Source organism: Oryctolagus cuniculus, chromosome 16 (assembly GCF_964237555.1).
Source record: "Oryctolagus cuniculus chromosome 16, mOryCun1.1, whole genome shotgun sequence".
NCBI classification, from domain to species: Eukaryota; Metazoa; Chordata; class Mammalia; order Lagomorpha; family Leporidae; genus Oryctolagus; species Oryctolagus cuniculus.
In genome coordinates this window covers 48,023,184-48,031,526 of record NC_091447.1, presented here as the reverse complement: position 1 = coordinate 48,031,526, position 8,343 = coordinate 48,023,184, and positions in this window count along the sequence as shown.

Here is an 8,343-nt window from a genome sequence, read left to right as displayed (position 1 = left end):
GGCCCGGAGGGCTCAGGCGCCCGTGGCCGCGAGCGCCCCTCAAACGGCCGGGGCGCGGCGGGGGGCGGCGGCCTCCTGGGCTGCCTGGACGCGTGTCTGGCGTTGTTCTGTCACAGGGAGACTTTGTGTGCGAGAGCGGCGGCGAGGTGCTGGTGCTCGGTCCTCCTGCGCCTCGCGCGCTCAGTCCGCCGGCGACGGCGCTGACTCAGCGCGTTCCGGCGGCCGAGAAGGGCGCTGGACAGGCCAGGAAGGGGAACGCGGCGGCGCTTGCCGCTCGGGTCATCTCTAAATATTCCGAAAGAAAGCGTGAGGAGCGGAGCGCCCGGTTCGCGGTTGTGCGCAGGGAGAGTGCTGGGGCCGCTGCCGCCGGCGCCCCGGTGCTCGGGACGAGGGCTGCACCGGGAACCACGCGGGTTTGTGGACCACACCTGGCACCTGGGGACGGTGCGTGTCTGCCCTACTAGTTAAAGTGTTCGCTCCGAGGGCTGCGTTCAAACAGCCCCCACCCAGTTCTATTAAAAGTCTGATTAGGGGCCCGCGTTGTGGGTCGCTTCCGATGCAGCCCCCCGCCAACGCCCCTGGGTTGGAAGAAGACCCAAGTGCTGGGACCCCTGCACCCACGGGGGAGACCAGGATCAAGCTCCTGGCTCGGGCTTGGGTCAGCGCTGGCTGTGCGGCCAAGCCTAAACCTGTGGAAGATGTCTCTGTTTCTCCTCTGTATCTCTGCCTCTCTCTCTCTCTCTCTCTCTCTCTATATATATATATGTATGTATATATATATTATACTTATTATATTAATGTTTATTATTATATATAAATAATTTATTTGACAGAATTATAGACAGACAGAGAGAAAGGTCTTCCTTCCGTTGGTTCACTCCCCAAATGGCCGCTATGGCCCGCACTGTGCCGATCCAAAGCCAGGAGCCAGGTGCTTCCTCCTGGTCTCCCATGTGGGTGCAGGGCCCAAGCACTTGGGCCATCCTCCACTGCCCTCCAGGGCCACAGCAGAGAGCCAGACAGGAGGAGGAACAACGGGGACTAGAACCAGCGCCCATGTGGGATGCTGGTGCTGCAGGCAGATTAACCAAGTGAGCCACCGCGTCGGCCCCAGCTCTGCCTGTCAAATACATAAATCTTAAAAAAGTTTGATTAGGCCTACAGATAACTTTATTCACTCACATTCAGCCATATTCAACAAAATTCTTAGGAGTATCTGCTGTTAGCCAGGATAATAGAGGGATGGGGTACTACAGTGATAGAGATGGGTTTGGGCTGCATTCCCAAACACAAGTCCCAAGACCATATTACTGAAACATTAAGATCCAGAAAAATAAAATTTGGGGAAATATAATTCTGTACTTTAAAAATTATTTTAAAGACATTTACTCACATTTTTTAAAGAGGACTTATATTTGAGAAACATAGTAATGGGACAGAACACCACGTAGGCCACTTGATACAACAGGCATGGAATATACGTATTTTTTGCAAGCATAAACCGATATACCATCAACCTTCACACAGGTATAGCAGTTATGAGCAGATAAATGTATTCATAAATGGAAAAAAGTAAAATTGTAAATGCATGTCATTACGGTTGGTGATTGTGTGCGCCCAGCCTGGTAACTGCAATCGTGTGGAATTCCACGAGAAGCAGCCTAAGGCTCTGTCCAGATCACTAGAAAACCGTGATGGGGGAGGGAGCAGGCACTCCCTTAAGTGAGAGCATGCCATTTGGGAGTAGCTGGTTTTGATGCTTGGTTTCCTGTTACTTCAGAACCTGAGAGGCAACTGTGATGGCTCAGGTAACTCGGCTCCTGCCACTCACGTGGAAGACCTGAATGGAGTTCCTGGCTTGGCCCTAGCCATCATGTCCATCTGGGGAGTGAATCAGCAGATGGAAGACATATCTACCTATCTCCATGACCCCCACCTCTCTCCCTCCCTCCCTCTCCTTTCAGATAAAATCAAATTAAAAAAAAAAAAAAAAAAAAAAAAAAAACAGTAGGCACTCAAATGGTGGCTTCCTGTATGGTTACAAAGCGGTGAATGGGACACTGCTGGTGCAATGGGGATCCATGGGAAGGTCTCTCTAGCCTCAGAAGCCTTGTTGAGGAAGCTTCTAAGTCAGGGCTCACAAGGAGAACAAGTCAGCCAGGCCAGAGAGGCCAGCTATTGGTGTAAAGCGAATTTGAGCAGGAAGGTCGAGTCAGATAGTGACCTTCTTAGTCTAGAGCTGCTTATCCTCTTGTGTCAATAATTTTCTTTGCCTCTGCTGCATTTTTCCTAAAACCCACCTCCTCATGATTACTACCTCCCATCCCCCCAAAGTCCCACTTGCTATGGCCTTGGCTTGCTTTGGCACCAGACTTGGGGGAAAAGGACCGTGCAGCCCCAGTGCCCACCACTGCGTATCAGGCTCAGTCTCTGTTACACCATTGAGAGGCTCACAGAGAAGTTTTGAGTGATTCTGAGCTGTACTAAGCTGTCCGCCCCAGCCAGCCTACAGGCAGGACCACTTTTAAGTTCCGCTGCTTTCTGCAGAGTGGAGCACAGGACTGGTGAAAGAAGACCACGTATGCAAGTCAATGGCAGGTTAACCAAGGTCCTTGCTACTCAGGGTGTGGGTAGACCCGCAGCATTAACACCACCTGGCAGCTTGTCAGAAATGCAGAATTTCAGGCCTCATCCAAGATCTGCTAAACCATAATCTGCTGTTTATGGATCCTCAGGAGATTCATACGCCCACTGAAGTTTGCAAAGTACTTTTCATGTACCTCTATTTTTGCACACTGAAGCAATGTGATATAATTGACCCTTCCACTTTTTATTCTCTATTTTCCTTTCTTCAAATCTCTGCATGTTCATTCTGCTTTAAGCCCTCCTTCCCACTGCACATTTTGGATTTGTCCACACCCAGAGCTTTATCGTGTTTGAAATCAGTCCACACAGACCCTTTGGTAAGACCACCTTCCAGCCCTTTGCTTCTCTCACTTGCGCCCCTAACACAGCCCTTTAGGGATTGCAGTGTTTCCGGTCCTTGGTCTCTTGACTTTGTGCTGGTGGGTCTCCTCCCCTGTTTTCACTTCTCCTAATTTTCCCCCTAATTCAGACTCTATGTCCTGTCGCCACAGTGCCTCCTTAGAATTTCCAGTTCCCTTGCCCACTTATTTATCACGTCTGTGCAGAAAGTCCTCTGAGGTGTTAATCTTTCTTCCTTCTCAACACCTGTGACCAAGTTGAGGGAGGGGAACCATAAATGCCCAACTGGAGTAATCTTAAACCAAGGCCAGCCAATTCAGCTGCACCCTTAAAGCCGCTTGGAAATCCTGGGGTGCCTGGGCAGTTCTCGCCCTGTTGTCTCTTCCCTCCAGCTCAGCAGATGACTCGGCCTGCACTTTCCAGGGAGAGACAGCAGCCATCGGTGGGAATTCCCTCAACTCCCCAGCAAGCCTGTACGTGCACCCATGCCTATCCTCTCTCGTTTCTGCTTCCCGCCAGTTGGAGTGGAAGAGATGTGGGTTCAGCTCAGATTTCACAGCCCACTGCACCCCACAGTCACAGAGGGATCATTCTTTTATGAAAAGAACTTAAACAAGGGCAGGCATTGTGGCCCAGCAGGTGAAGTAGCCGCCTGCAACACAGGCGTCCTGATATGGGTGCTGGTTCAAATCCCGGCTGCTCCATTTTCATCCAGCTCTCTGCTAATGTGCCTGAGAAAGTGGAGGATGGTCCAAGTACTTGGACCCCTGCCACCCACACAGGAGACCCTGATGAAGCTCCTGGCTCCTGGCTCCAACTCTGGCCTGGCCCAGCCCTGGCCATTGCAGCTATTTGGAGAGTGAACCAATGGATGGGAGATTCTCTGTATGTGTCTCTCTTTCTCTCTAATTCTTCCATTGAAATAAATATTTTTTGAAAAGCACTTAAACATATTTGGTTTCAATCTTTTTTTTTTTTTTTTTTTTTTTTTTTTTTTTTTTTGGACAGGCAGAGTGGACAGTGAGAGAGAGAGAGACAGAGAGAAAGGTCTTTCTTCCTTTTGCCGTTGGTTCACCTTCCAATGGCCACCGCAGCTGCCGCATCACACTGATCCAAAGCCAGGAGCCAGGTGCTTCTCCTGGTCTCCCATGCGGGTGCAGGGCCCAAGCACTTGGGCCATCCTCCACTGCACTTCCGGGCCATAGCAGAGAGCTGGCCTGGAAGAGGGGCAACCTGGACAGAATCCGGCGCCCCGACTGGGATTAGAACCCGGTGTGCCGGCGCTGCAAGGCGGAGGATTAGCCTAGTGAGCCACGGCACTGGCCAGGTTTCAATCTTGTTAAAGTAGAAACCTTGCACTAAGCCTGTGTCTCCTTTGGCCACCATGCTCTCTGCACACCCCCTGTGGGACTCTTGGCTGCCTGTACAGCCATCTTTCTCGTCCTTCATCCTTGAAAACACCAGAGGTTCACTTTCAGAGACGCCCTTGCAGCTGGAGAGGGGATGAGAGGGTTTATGCCGAGGAGTCTCAAGGGTGAGGCAGCAGGGCTTGTGGAACGTTTCCCTGACAAAAGAAGAGAGACACGTGAGGACAGCGAACCTTCCAGATGTTTCTGTGCAAGGACATGGTCTTCGAACATGTTCCCAGCACCTAGTGGCCTTGGGGAGTGGCCAAGAGTGTCCTGGAGAAGCCAACAAGTGTCTACACCTGGAAACAGCCCACCTCTGGCTTCTCCTTGTGTATCACATGTGTGTTGAGCAGACAAGGAAGAAGGGCTGTATACTGCAAGTCACTTTAATTTGAGGTAGTCCCATGCTTAGAGCTGAAAACACATCAATAACATTTTTTAAAGTAAAAATGCTGTAGACAATCCGTGTGGATTGTCTCCACCCTCTTGCCTCCTACTCTGCCCCAACCCCCTGCAGTCTGGTTTACTCACAGGAGGGTCCAGTGAGGGCTGCTTGCCGTGTCCAGCGGACACGTTTCAGTCCTTGTCCCACGTGGCCTCTTGGCAGCAATTAGCATTAAACATCCTGCCAAACGCTTTTACAACAGCAGTTCCTCTGCTCTCCATCTGCACACCTCTTAAATATGAGCCCCCAGGGTCCTCTTGCCTTTCCCACCACATGTTCTGGAGGGACTAACCACCTACATCTGTGGCCTCCATTAATAACTATGCCAGTTCCCCAACCTGCACAGACTTCCACACTGTGCCAGGAGCCATTTTTAAGTTAAGTAATTCTATTCAGTGCAGGTGCAGCTTAACTGTGCTTCTCTTTTGAGGTCTCAACAGCAGCTCTCATTATAGAGAGTGGTGGCTCTCAGTTCTGGTACAGCATCTCATATGGGAGTTATTTAATAGTCTGGAGCTACGCCCACACCAATGACCTTCAGATCTCTGGAGATGAGCCTCAGACAGGAGCATTACTTTGACAGCTCCCTTCTACTGTCCACTCCCCAAATATCTGCCACCAGAAACTCAATCCAGGTCTCCCATGTGGGTGGCAGGGACCCACATCTTTGAGGTGTCAGGGGGTAGGGGGACAGCAGGGTTGTTTAAAGCTCCCTAATGATTCTCTTGTCCAGCCAAGGTAGGGAACCACTGATGAGGTCAGGAGTTCTAGTGGGGCTCCTCACTCCGTCATCTGACAGGGAAACAGCACAGACCTTGAAGTCAACAGACCTCTGTGTGAATCCTGGCTAAGCCCTCACCAGATGCACCAATTTGAGCGAGTTTCTCAATCCCTATGAGTTCAGTTTTCATTTTTGTGAAATGAGCAAACAAATCCTTCCTCTGTAGGGTTTTGAGAGAACAAAATAGTTTTAAACACCCACCATACTGTTAATACTCATAAATTATGCATACTCCGTATCTACTAGAAAGAACATAAGGACAATTGTAGCAAGATGGAAAACGTGTGATTTAATGTTAAAAGGGAAAGTAATATAAAGTGCAATCTGCACAGTGTAATTGCATAAGATATCTACACATGTTGCAACATAAGAAAACACATGTATTTCAATTTCACACTCAATCCCGGACACAGACCTCCTAAATCCCTTAGAACAACCTGGGTGACAGCAGCACATTTTGTCAAATGAATTGAATCTTGTAAGACCCCAGATAGCCTGGTCACCAAAAAGACCAAACCTTGACTACAGGCCCCAAACTGTCAGCCTCATCTCCCTTCTTTGAGGGAAGGGAAGGACTGGAGATTGAATTACTAATTAACCATGCCTACATGATGAAGTCCCCATAAAGATCCCCAAAAGACAGGGTCTGGAGAGCATTTGGGTTGATGCCAGGAAAGTGGCCCAGCCCGACTCCCTGTGGGCCTCCTGCTTGTGCATCTGGGGCCTTTATAACATCCCTTGTAATGACCCAGTAGTGTTTCCCCAAGTGCTGTGAGCCACATGCAAATGATCAAACCGGAGGAAGGGGTTGTAGCAACCCCCAGTCTGTAGTCAAGTCCGATAGAAGTGTGAGTAACCTGGGGCCCACTATTGGCAATCAAACCTGAAAGGCCATGTTGTGAGACGGAAGCCTTCACCTGCAGGGTCTGCACTAACCACAGGTAGACAGTATCACAAGTATTGATGGCCGGTGCCATGGCTCAATAGGCTAATCCTCTGCCTGCGGTGCCGCCACACCGGGTTCTAGTCCCGGTCGGGGCACCGGATTCTGTCCTGGTTGCCCCTCTTCCAGTCCAGCTCTCTGCTGTGGCCCGGGAGTACACTGGAGGATGGCCCAGGTCCTTGGGCCCTGCACCCGCACGGGAAACCAGGAGAAGCACCTGGCTCCTGGCTTCGGATCAGCGCAATGCGGCGGCCATTGGAGGGTGAACCAACGGCAAAAGGAAGACCTTTCTCTCTGTCTCTCTCTCTCTCTCTCTCTCACTGTCCACTCTGCCTGTCAAAAAATAAAAATAAAAAAAAATAAGTATTGATAGAGAACAAGTTTGTTTCTTCTCTTTAGTTAGTGTCAGAAGTTGAGAGTAGAGTGAGTAGAGGAGAAACAATTTTTCTTCTTTTATGTATGAACCAGCCCCAGGAGGGAAGATGGAAACGGTTCACACCTCTGTAAATTAGTCTTTCTCCCTCTCTGTGTGTTTTCCCGAGCTGTTTTGAAGGCTCATACCTTTGTGAGATCAGAAAACTGGCAGTGATGTGTTCGTGCTGCGATATTCTTTGCCTTCCTTTCTTAGGACATGTTCAGTAGTGACAGTGGCATCATATGAGCCCCAGTAGCTAAGGGCGAAAGTATTCAGAAACTGAGCCAAAAATCAAGAGAGGGTGAGAGGAGCAGCAGCATCCAAAGATGCCGTAGGAAATGAGAACTGAGTGCGGGAGAAAGTCACTTAGCTGCGTTACGACAGGAGTGATGCAGTCGCCCCAATACGCAAATTTACCCCAACACGCAAATATCACAGGTGTGTAGAATCATACACCAGAACTGCGGGTAGGGGCGTTCTACTGAGAGCAGGATTTCGAAGTTTTCTCTCTTCTCAGCACCCATGATCAGACACCAGGGAGCCTGTGCCTGGGTCTCGCTGAGCTAGGCATCTCTCTCTCTCTCTCTCTTTTTTTTTTTTTTTAAGATTTATTTATTTATTTGAGAGTCAGAGTTACACAGAGAAAGAAGGAGAGGCAGAGAGAGAGAGAGAGAGAGAGAGGTCTTCCATCCACTGGTTCACTCCCCAATTGGCGGCAACAGCTGGAGCTGCGCTGATCCGAAGCCAGGAGCTTCTTCCAGGTCTCCTACGTGGGTGCAGGGGCCCAAGGACTTGAGCCATCTTCTACTGCTTTCCCAGGCCCTAGCAAAGCTGGATCAGAAGTGGAGCAACCGGGACTCAAACCGGCGCCCATATGGGATGCCGGTACTGTAGGCGGTGGCTTTACCCACTATGCTACAGCGCGGGCCCCAGCTGGGCATCTCTTAAAGAGCAGGAAGCAGGCAGAGCACCTGCTTTCAAATTCCTGCTCTGAGTGTGGATCCCATGGCCTCACTCAGGGCACCTCGAGAAATATATGCAAGAAAGAAAAGCAAATCAAGGTGGAAGAAAGACTGCAGTACCAAAGAAAAGCAACCCAATTTGAAAGCAAACAGCGTCCAACAACACAGGAGCCAGATGGGAATGCCTGCTGGGGAGCACACAGGCCGAACAGCCCGGGATGTCGCAGCTGGCCACAGAGACTGTGAAAGTGGCATTGTGGCGATCTGTTCGCATCTGTCTGTCTATACTCCTGTCTGTACTCCTGAGTGTAGGGAGGCTCTCAGGGCCCACTGATAAAACCATTTTTGAACAGAAAAGGAAGGTTTCTATATGCCCCTCGCAAATCAGGCAGGCGCGGTGGAA